This window comes from Gorilla gorilla, chromosome Y, assembly GCF_029281585.2.
Source record: "Gorilla gorilla gorilla isolate KB3781 chromosome Y, NHGRI_mGorGor1-v2.1_pri, whole genome shotgun sequence".
Classification (NCBI taxonomy): Eukaryota; Metazoa; Chordata; class Mammalia; order Primates; family Hominidae; genus Gorilla; species Gorilla gorilla.
The window spans coordinates 34957315-34969903 of record NC_073248.2 but is presented as its reverse complement, the minus strand read 5'-3'; the positions used below and the strand labels follow the sequence as shown (position 1 = coordinate 34969903).

General features: G+C 35.6%; 1 pseudogene; it reads left to right on the top strand.

The window, feature by feature from the left end:
• Positions 1-373: 373 nt before the first annotated feature.
• The window catches only part of LOC129530348 (uncharacterized), a 30561-nt pseudogene continuing 18345 nt past the window's right edge, over positions 374-12589 (top strand).

Sequence of the window (12589 nt, the reverse complement as noted above, 5' to 3'; positions counted from 1 at the left end):
TCAATTACACCTACTTATTCGGTTTAAATTATTTACGGTGCCAGAGATACATGAAACATGTTTCAAATATTGTCATACAAGGAAGGAGGCGATTAAAGGTTTTACGGAGACAAATTTAAACTGAGATAATTTATGGCCCCAGACTTCCTCATACACTAAAGTAATGCAATTTATGTCAAAATTTCAAAATTTCTGTCAAGCAAATCACAAATTTGACATGTGATGAGTAAAAATACAAGTTTTTAATCACAGTGGTTAAGTATATTGCCTATATATTTGAATTATGACCACATTCACAGAAAAAAACCACTTTAACAAAAAGTGCACATGAAAAAAAATGGCGCCCTAGCTCCATCTCCCACAACTTGCCCGCATGTCGGACATGTCTGACAGTAAAGGGAAGAATACCCAAGAAAAATCAGTGAGTTTAACGAAAGTGGGTTTCTTAATAGCAGTAAAGAGTTCTCTCCCTACTGTTTCCTCCCATAATTCAACACCCACACATTGAAAACCCATCAAAGCAAAAAGAAAAAAGAAAAAAATCCAAAAACTTAGGGGTCTGAAAAAACTCCGTGGTTTACAAGAAACCAGTTATACTCATATACATAAATCCACACATAATAACAATTATAACATTTCTTAACATTTGCCAAAATAAGCCTGAGAGACATGGATTGAATTACCACGTTTCCTCTATTCGCAGGAGATGATTTAGACATTATCTCTGTCACCTGAGATCAAACATGTCCTCTCTGCTTAAAATTAAGAATTTATTTGCCTAATTTCCCTGATTTTCTGAGAAACCGCCTGTGCACAACCCTCTGTCACCATGAGCTGAAGGAAAAGTCGAGGCTAGTGGCGTACCCAGCTAAAAAGCTTAGAAACCCGGATATACCACCCCTGCGAGAGCCACAAAGGAAGTAGGGAAAGAGAAGTGTAACAGAAATAAAAGAAAGCGTGGCCCAAGAAACTTTTGAATTAAAAACAAAAAGAGAATGAAAGAAAATTAAAATGCCAAAATGTGTTCTATATTATTTTCATTATTTACTTTTTTCAATTGTGGTAGTGTGATAAACCTTAAAGAAGTATTTTTATTTTGAAATAGTCATCCATGTTTCATCCCCCTCTCAAATATTAGCAATAAGCTTATTTCATAAAATAATGCATAAAGGGGAAAAGTAATAACTAAAATTTAAAGAATTCCATAAGAAACAAGCAATAATAAGTAACATTAAAAGAAAGCAAGAAAAATAAGTCAATTAGGAATGTAAAGTTTCTACATCTTAATCTTGTATCTTCGCTCTTTGGTTGTAATAGAAATATTTGAACACTTTATTTTATTTGCTTAGTAGATAAATGTAGTGATTTGACCCAAAATTCCAAAATTAACAAAAACAATATACACAAATAGGCAATTTCTCTGTCCTCAATTTGTATATAATAAGTAACATCCTTAATTAACAGAGCTCTAGTAAAATAAATACCATTTATATGCCTGAGAAAAATATTTTATTAGCTGACAGACTATATTGTCCGTTAAGTTATTCTCCCCCAACCTATTCCATTTTATGAATTTTGTTGCAAAATAAAATGTAACATAAAAATACATTTAAATATCTACACAATGCAACCCAAACTTATTTTTCTGAGTTTGTCTATAAATTGTGCATATCAGAATTTTAAAGAACAGTACCTTAAAAAAGGCTTATTATAAGCCACATTTTAAGTGTTTTATATTAATTTAAACAAATTAAAGTCTATACATTCTATACTCCCACTTATGAACTACTTAGTTCATAAACTATACCATACCAATATAGAGCTGTTTGTGTCTGCATAAATATTTTAATTTATCTTTTTAATGCTTCCTTTTTTGATGATGAATATTCTTTTTTTTTTTTTTTTTTTTTTTGAGACGGAGTCTCGCTTTGTCACCCAGGCTGGAGTGCAGTGGCGCAATCTCGGCTCACTGCAAGCTCCGCCTCCCAGGTTCACGCCATTCTCCTGCCTCAGCCTCCCGAGTAGCTGGGACTATAGGCGCCCGCCACCACGCCCGGCTAATTTTTTGCATTTTTTTAGTAGAGACGGGGTTTCACCGTGTTAGCCAGGATGGTCTCGATCTCTTGACCTCGTGATCCACCCGCCTCGGCCTCCCAAAGTGCTGGGATTACAGGCGTGAGCCACCGCGCCCGGCCTTTTGATGAATATTCTAACAGTAAAATCATGCTCTGAAGGAAAGATATTTTATATGTTTATGTATATTTTAGAAAAAGTTTCTTGAATTATGGTTACAAATCTATTTCTATTATTAGTTTTTTTGTTACAAAACCCACTGTAGCATTCTATTCTCACATTCTTTTTGTCACATTCTTACTAGAAAAACATTAATTTGACCATGGCTCTGTCTACATTATAGATTACTCTTTTTCCATTTTGAAGAGAAAATATTTCCCTTTGTTTAAATTTATATTTACTTGAGGGAATACATTTACTAATGTTACATGTAATTGAGTAGTATATTATACTAAATTGATAACTAATACAAAAATGAATTAATAAGTTAGCTAGTGAGGCTACACCACAGGAAAAACAGATTTGTAAATAATACGTAATGGTTGATGCCATAAGATGTATGAGAAAATGCTTCAGTGTTTTTTTTTAAAAGAGGATACACATAATGTCATTTTCTAAATAATGATAAGGATCAACCGCTTTGATAAAATATCTACATACATTTTATACTAACTTCATTTTTAGAAGTCCCATAACATTTGTAAAATTTTTACTAGGCCTAATTTGCAAAACAGGAAACTTAAGTTACAAGCATTTGAAAGCAACACAGTTTTAGGAGGATATCACTAAAAAAATTAGGATTTAAACCAACAAATCTTTCCTCCAGAAATATTTTGCTCTTAAAGAAAACTATCTCTTATAAAGAAATGGAAAAAACAAGACTGAAAATGATTTTTAATATATTACATAATACTAAGAAATATTTTCTAGGCAGAGATAAAACATGCAGATGAACGGTGTTTTTAAAATCTGTGTGGTGGAAGGAAAAGCAAAAACACAAATGTAGAATGATATTTGCTAGGAGAATGTGCGGAAACATGCAGTGTTATAAGTAAAAATCAACTTGATGGAATAACCTACATTTTCTTGTGGTCAGTGAAATAGGACTAAATACACAAAGATCAGGGAATGTCAGTAGTGGACACAGGGAGGGAGGGCAAGATCATGAAACATTTTGCTTGCCATGCAAATAGGCTACTTTTTTTTAGGACAGCAGTTAAAAATCATTTGACTAAAAGCTTAATATCTATAAGATAGTATAATGTAGTGGTGATTTGTACAATATAAAGTTAAGCAAACCAAGAAAAATCTAACCTTCACCACTTAATAGCTGTGTGAAGTTAGACTGCTTAATCTTTGAAATTTACCCAATCAACAAGAGAATATAATAACAGTGTCTACTAGATATTATTATCATAAGATTAATAATGTTTGAGCACGGTACATACAACATAGTTTAGGGCTAAAAAATGTATAGAATTGTTATAATTACATTTATATTCAGTGACACCTAGAGGTATACTTGCAATCCTGCTTTCCTTAGTGACTGGTCAAAAATATATAAAATATACTTTAAAAATTGAGTTGCTTTGGATGTTGTGCACCAAGTAAAATATCCAATAGTTTATTTATATTAATGTATACTTACAGTTATACATGCATACAAGGAAGGTAAAGAAATGAAGAAATACACATGTATGAGTACACACACAAACTCACATACACACAGTGGAAGAATAAATAACAAGATAATTTAACAAGAGAAAGAAAAATAAAAGAATTGTAAGAAATCGTTGCACTATTATCATAGTCAAGTGAAAAATAAGATGACAGATAATTTCAAGAAAAAACATGATTTATCAAGAATTGTTTGGAAAGAAAGAAAAACCCTGTATGTAGGCACAGCTTGGTGGCTCATGTCTGTAATTCTAGCACATTGGGAGGCCAAGGTGGGGCAGATAACTTGAGGTCAGGAGTTCAAGGCCAGCCTGGCCAAGATGGTGAAACCCTGTCTCTACCAAAAATACAATAAGATTACCTGGGAGTAGTGGCATGGGCCTGTGGTGCCAGCTACAGGTGGTGAGCTGGGAGAATCCCTTAAACCCGGGAGGTGGAATCTGCACTAAGACAAGATCACGCCGCTGCACTCTGGACTGGGTGATACAGCATGAACCTGTGTCAAAAAACAAAACAAAACTAGTAAACACACACAAAAAACAAATTAATATGTAATGAATGCTAGGGCATAAATCTGAAAAATCTGCTTAAGTGCCACTATTTTGCTGACAAATTCTTCCTTCTTCCTCTCCCTGTATTTTTTTCTTTTCCCTTTCACTTCCCTACTCTTATCTTTCTTTTCCTCCCTTCCTTCCTTCTTTTCTACTTTTGTTCTCTTTTTTTTTTTTTTTTTTTGAGACAGGGTCTCCCTCCCCAGCCTGTAGTGCAGTGGTGCCATTATAGCTCGCTGCAGCCTCCAATTCTAAGTCTCACATATCCTCTTCCTTCGCTTCCCCAGTAGTTAAGACTTAGGGGAATGCACCACCATCCCTGGCTAATTATTTTTTTAAATCATTTATTGGCTGGGTGTGATGGCTCAGGCCTGTAATCATAGCACTTTGGGAGGCCAAGGTGAGCGGATCACCTGAGGTCAGTGTTCATGACTAACCTGGCCAACACGGTGAAACCACATCTCTACTAAAAAGAGAAAAATTAACCAGGCATGATGGTGGGCACCTGTAATCCCAGCTACTCGGCAGGCTGAGGCAGGAGAATCAATTGAACCTGGGAGGCAGAAGTTGCAGTGAGCTGAAATCACAGCTCTGCACTCCAGCCTGGACTACAGAGTAAGACTACGTCTCAAAAAAAAAATAAAAGCAAAAAAGAAAGAAAAAAAAAGTTTTCCCCCTATTTTCTTTCCTCTTTTTTGGTATTTTGAACAAGGACATAGAGATGGGTACAGTGAGGCCATCTTACAGTCATCTTGAAGTTGAAAGTAATGTACTATAATTGCTAAGTGGAATGATAGAATATATTTCGATCTAGAATAAAATCATTAATCTGCATAATCTGCCTTCTCTGTTATCTCATGACTTATATAGTATGGAATATAAATTTATTTATATATAATTGACTTTAGCTTTTCTATTTTGTTTAGTAGCAACTACCCATACTGTGTATTAATTGTTCTCCCCTGCCTTGAAAACTCCCTGAGAGCAAAGACTGGTCTTCCTCATATATGTGTCTGACTTATAGCACATTCCAATTGAGAGATTTGATAAAAATTTACTGAATTGTAGCTCTTTGCTTCAGATTGCCATTAAAGGAAAGCCAGATAATTTGTCTTGAGATATTTTCTATAAATTTACAATATGAGTGTTTCTGAGTAGAGATATAATAATGAGTAGATGTGGGTATGTCAATAGATATATGAATGAAATGTGCTATTGTTCTTTATATTTATTTATTGGTTATTTTAAATAATTATCAATATTTCCTTAACTTCTTGCAGAAAATATGTTAGATAATATAGATTATCTATTTGTTTTTAATTACTAAGTAGTATTTGATAGATAAATGCTAAGTATTGGCAGGGCATGTTGGCTCATACCTACAATCCCAGCACTTTGGGAGGCTGAGACGGTGCGATCATTTAAGCACAGGAGTTCAAGACCAGCCTGGGCAACATGGTGAAACCCTGTCTCTACTGAAAATACAAAAATTAGCCAGGCGTGCTAGTGTGCACCTGTTGTCCCAGCTACTCAGGAGGCTGAGACAGTAGAATGTCTTGAACTCTGGAGGCAGAAGTGGCAGTGAGCCAAGATTCTACCACTGCCCTCCAGCATGGGTGACAGAGTGAGACTGCATCTCAAAAAAAGAATGAAAAAAAAAAAGCTACATAGTAACACAGAATAGACCCTAAATTTTTAAAAGGTGTGGGACTGGAATATTATCTGTCCCTACTCCAAAATTAATGGTTAACACTGAACTAATGGAAGAGTTAAAATTTTAATATCTCCTTTAATTTGGCTACATTTCTTGCATATAACGCTTAGTTAATCCTAAAGGAAGGCAGTTATCTCACAAGGACCTCTTATGATGTCAGACATTCTATATCCTGCCATTTTAATCTCCAAAATAGTTTCCTAAAACCCTATCTTCATAGATAACCATAAACCCTATCTTCTATTCGCACACACTTAAGCCAACATGGGAGTTCTACTTTTCTTCTTGGGGATTGTTTCTTCACTGTTCTGCTGGTAAGTTACAGAACATGGAATTTTTTTTCTCAAGTAAATCTGCTGACTAAGACTTGTTCTGAGTACTTAGGGTTTTGTTTTGTTTTTAGTCTTTAAAATATTATTATTTCTTTCTTCTCTATATTATTTATCTCATTTACTATATTTAATGGAGCCCTTTCCCTTAATTCTACATTTTGAAGATGCTTTTCTTTACTCCTTCTCGTTCTTCTCTGTATTTCCTTAATTTCCTCTTCATCAAACAAGTAAATATATAGGATGACATATCTCACTGATCACTTGAAAGGATACTGTTTTTCATGTTATATTTACCATTCCCCCCCATTTATAGTACCTAATTCTCAGAATCTGTGGTTATACATGTTGACCCCATTGATGGCCCCATTATCAGCATCCAGCAACACGTCCTGGCTAGTGTCCATGGCTGAATCCTGCCAGGATATTATTCTGAGTTGTGTGGTGGATCCTGTCTACAGCCAGCTGTCTGACTAAACTGTAAGTATTTAGAACCATGAGAATGGAATTATGCTTACATTTAGTTTTTAGATCTATTTTATCATTATTAACTATATTTGCCTTGGATTTTGATACATGAAAGGGACTTTAATCTTCTTTAGAAAATAATAGGCCAGGTATGGTGGCTCATTCCTGTAACCCCCAGCACTTTGGGAGATCAATGCATGAAAATTGCTTCAGCCCAGGAGTTTGAGACCAGCCTGGGCAACATGCTGAAACATCATCTGTACCAAAAATACAAAAATTAGCTGGGCATGGTGGTGCATACCCGTACTTGCAGATACTCAAGAGGCTAAGGCAGGAAGATAGCTTGAACCTGAGACACAGAGGTGGCAGTGAGCCAAGATTGTTCCACTACACTCCAGCCTGGGCAACTGGAGTGAGACCCCATCTTAGCTCCTTGGGAGGCTGAGGTGGTAGGAACACCTAAGCCTGATAACTTGGCTGTATTGAGCCACTGCTCTTTAGCCTTGTTCTACATAATTACAGTTTAGTCAGACAGCTGGCTGTAGACAGGATCTACCACCAACTGAGAATAATGCCCTGGCAGGATTCAGCCATGGACACTAGCCATGACATGTTGCTGGGAGTGAGACCCTGTAAGAAATAAACGAAAGAAAAGAGAGAAAGAGAGAAAGAAAGAGAAAGAAAGAAAGAAAGAAAGAAAGAAAGAAAGAAAGAAAGAAAGAAAGAAGAAGGAAGGAAGGAAGGAAGGAAGGAAGGAAGGAAGGAAGAAAGGAAGGAAGAAAGAAAGAAAAAAGAAAGGGAAAGAAAGAGAAGGAAGGAAAGAAAGGGGGAGAAAATACTGAACAGGTGCTGTGGCTCACACCAGTAATCTCAGCATTTTGGGAGGCTGCAGTGAAAGAATCACTTGATCCCAGGAGTTCATGATCATCTTGGGCAACACAGGGATACCCCATCTCTAATATATGATTTTTTTTAAATTAGCTATGCTTGGTGGTGCACGCCTGTGGTGCCAGCTGCTTGGGAGGCTGAACTGGAAGGATCACTTAAGTCCAAGAGTTCAAGACCAACCTGAACAACATAGAAAGACCTTATCTCTAAAAATATTTGTTTCAAAAATTAGCTACTTTCGGTGGTATATGCCTGTAGTATGATCTACTCAGAAGTCTAAGGTAGGAGGATTGCTTGAGTGGAGAGGTCAAGGCTGCAGTTAGCCATGATCAAACGACTACACTCCAGTCTGGGTGACAGAGTGAGAACCTGTCCCAAAAACAAACAAATTAACAATAAGTACAAAATGAAGTACAATATAAAGGCATTTAGTTCCTAATTCTCAGAAGCAGTGGTTATACTCATTGATCCCAATGGTTGCCCCATTGTCAGCATCTAGCAACAATGCAGTCTATTAAAGAAATTTATACTGTTTATATTTCACTGTAATGATATAGCATATAGAACAAAAATGAGGGATCATTCATTTGTAAAATATCAAGTGCTTAAATTGCTAAATAAGGATTTATTTTATTTTATTTTTTATTGTATTATTATTATTATTGAGATGGAGTCTTGCTTTGTCATCCAGGCTGCAGTGCAGTGGCACAATCTCAGTCACTATAACCTCCATTCCCGATACAAATGATTCTCTTGCCTGAGCCTCCTGAGTAGCTTGGACTAAAGGTGCGTGCCACAATACCTACCCATTTTTTTCTTGTATTTTTAGTAGTGATAGGTTTCACGGTATTATCCAGGCTGGTCTGAAACTCCTGACCTGAAGTTGTCTGCCTGTGTTGGGCAGTCATGGGATTACAAGCCTCTCAAAATGCAGGGATTACAGGTCTGACCTACCATGCCCAGCCAACAAAAATTATATTTTAGCAAACATTTAAGTTTAAATTGAAGTAAAATTAAATGCTTTTCTCACTTTAATCTTTATTGTATTCTTTATGTTTCCATTCCATTAGGAACTATTTTCACCCTAACCATTTCAGGAGTCATTGACCAGAATGCAATGCACACTAACCATTTCTGGAGTCATTGACCAGTGTTTTACTGGGCCCCAAAATCTGCCTGCACCCAAGATTTAATCCACAAATCGGAACAGATCCAGGAATGGGGGATATAGGAGTGGTTCTTCTCCAATACCCTATCAGAAGTGAAGAAATGCCAGATTTCCACACTTACAACATCTTTTGGAAGAGCTGTTATAAGTGCTTGTACAGACACTGCAGGGTATAGCAATATCAGACTAAGCCACAAGAGTCATATTCTCTATGTCATTAATGTAATTCAGAGGTTGACAATAAAAACAGAATTAATGGAAAAATAAAATCAGAAGTGTATAAAAAACTAGCATACAATTGAATCCATATTATTCCTCTTTATATGGGTAACAAAGGAAGTAAAAATCACAATGTCAGGCATTGAAATTACTCTGTATCATGTTACCTGGTGTAAGGTGATTTGCCAAAATCCAAGAGTCTATGAAGTAAGTATATATGAGATAAGATGGAGAAAAGGAGAATTTGAACTGTCTCAGGGATATTTGTAATGAATGAAAGCTATAATATAAAATCTTATAGGAAAGCCATGCTATAAATTGCCTAATGGAATAATGCATGTCTCATATCCTTCTCATCTCTGTTTCTTCAGCTCACAATAACTTTGGCAGCAGTATCAAGAAGTTGTCAGTCAAGCTTCTAGACCCCTTCTTCTGCCACCATCAACATACTCACAAGACTAGGAATAATAATTTATGTATCTGGAGTCAGTCACAAGAAGACTGCTGGGTACTTCCTATATAAAGGCAAAGTTAGTATTGTGAGGGGGTTGTAGAAACACCTTACCAATTCTATAAAGGTTCATGAAGGAATGTATTTTCTTCAATCACAAATAAATAAAGCAGAAGCATTTTTAGTGATTTTAAAAAATTGAGAAGTAGGGAACTTATATAAAAAGTCTTTGAAGCCACAGGGGCTCATGCCTATAACTTCAATACTTTGGGAAACTGAGGCAGGAGGATCACTTGAGGCCAAGAGTTCCAGACTAGCTTGGCGAACATAGTGAGATGCTGTCTCTAGAAAAAAAAAATAGCTGGGTGTTATGGACTGTGCCTGTAGCCCTAGCTACTTTGAAGTCTGTTGGGAAAGAATTGCTTGAGCCAGGGAGTTTGAGGTTGCAGTAACCTATGATCTTGTCACTTCACTCCAGCCTGGGAGACTATGTTTCTTAAAAAAAAAAAATGAACAAATAGAATAAATGAAAAGGTATTTAGAAGCAAAGGGAAAAACCGACAGAGTTATAGTTTGATTCCTGAACTCAGTTGTTAGAAAAAAATCTATAATCCAATTAAACAAATATAAACTGAGAATTTATAAAAAATGAAAATCTGAAGTCATGAAAGGTCATTATCAATCATGAAAATCCAAAATGACACAACAAAATTAGTCCTGAAAAACACACATCTACAAATAGCTACTTTTGAAAGAATATCATGGTCTTTTTCTTAAAGCCTAATGTAGGATATCATGTAGTACCTTCTGAAGGGGGTAATATTTAGTCTATCAATAGCCACAATTAATAAGACAAAAATGGCCAGAATTATTATTATTATTATTTTTTTACACAGGGTTTCACTCTGTCATCGAGGCTGGAGTACAATTACATAATCAGTGCTCACTGCAGCCTTGACATCCCAGGCTCAAGTGATACTCCCATCTCAGACTTCCCAGTAGCTGGAACCATAGGCATGCACCACAACACCTAGTTAATTATTTTTCTCTACTGTTGGAGTCTCACTGTTGCCCAGGCTAATCTTGAACTCCTGGGATCAAGTGATCTGCCCACCTCAACCTCCCAAATTACATGGGATAACTGTCATGTGCCACCACGCTTGGCCTTAGAAGGAAACTTAACCAGGCTGACCAACATGGTGAAACCCTATTCTCTACTAAAAATACAAAAATTGGCCTGTCGTGGTTATGCGTGCCTGTAATACCAGCCACTGAGGAGGCTGAGGCATGAGACTCGCTTGAGCCCAGAAGGCAGAGTTTGCAGTGAGCTGAGATTGTGCCACTGCACTCCACCCTAGGGGACAGAGAAGAGTCATTCTCTCAAAAAAAAAAAAAAAATAGAAAAGTTAAACTATTTGAAATATGAATGGAATTTATGATGGAGAAAGGATACTAAATCATTTCAATATTCTTTGCTAACAAACATTATTGGAACATTTTCGAAGTCCAAAAGATTACCATAAAAAATCATAAAATTTGTACTTAAAAAACTTGCAATTAAGACAGGCAGAATACCAGTACAGACAAAGAATTGTAACGTAATAGGGCACATACAGGAAACAGGCCTCATCCCGCTTCTCAGAAAATCCAATCCTGAGCCCTGTAGTTAGAGAGCTTACTGCCTAATATGAAATAAATCAAGTGTAAAGGATAGTGCAATAACTTTACAAGATATAATGGTCCATGTTCATGCAGGAATTTGTATTGCAAATAGTAGGAATATATAGAATATATGGTTCATTATATGTACACATTGATTAGGTTTTTAGAATGGGCTTTGAAAGAAAAGCAGCTCTTTATTATAGAAATAAGATATACAGATGTAGGAAGAATATTTAATACATAGATTATATTTGGATAGGAAAATGTGGGGTTTTTTCTGAAAAAAGTTGGTAAAAAGAGATAGAGAAGACATGAGAACAGAAAAATAAGCTGAATTCATAATTTGAAGTTATGATATTTAGACTTGATTATTTAATCAGTAGGAGCCACAGAAAAAAATTTCCTACAGAAATATTTTAAAGCAAAAGCAGCACATTTTAGAGGAATAAAACATTTTCTGTTCTGGAAAGCAATAGGCAAGATGGTCTTTAAAAATTAAATCATATTTAAGAATCTGTTAAACAATATTTTAAAGAAATTAATATTCTTTACATTTCAACGTAATGATATTGAATATAGAACAAAAACAATTAGCAGTCATTCATTTGTAAAATATGAAGTGCTTAAGCATTTATTTTCATGTGGGCTAAGGGTTATTGGTTATAAAATCATGCAATTAGGCTTACTGTCATGAAGCTTACATTTTTTGTCAATCTACAAGCAAGAAAAAAGTAAAGTAAAATGTTCAGTGGTAAAACATATTTTGATAAATTAATAAGTGATAGGAAGATGTTGGCAAATGTCTTTTGGAGTGGCATGACTTTAAAAATGCTTTACTTAAGCAAAGACTAAACCTTTGGGGTAGTAATCTAGGCAGATATTTGGAGGAAGAGAATTCCAGGCAGAGAAAATAACCATTGAAATAATTCTGAGACTAGAATTAAGCAAGTAGTCATACTCCCATCATGTGGCAAGATGAACAAAATAAAACACTTAAGTGAGATCAAAGACAACTCCTTTTGGTTTTACGCAGAGTATAAATTCTGGCTACAGGGAGAACAAACTGTAAGCTGCAAGTGAGTATCAGGTTCAAGCAGAGAGACCAAACAAATGATGATGCTTCAACCAACGTAATGGCAGAGGAAGTGATACTCCCAGTCATTTCATGTGACTATAAGTTGTGCTTTGCCTAAAGTTACTTGGCTGAGGGCTTAAGTAATATTCAGATAACGATGTTGAGTATGTAAGTGATCTTTGTCTAGAACTTTCCTCTAAATTCCCTCTAGTATCTTATTTCACTCTTTTAACCAGAGTTACAATTATTTATGCCTAAGTGTTAATATGGAACTCATGAAGTATATAAAATGTAAAATTTATTACTGTCTATCG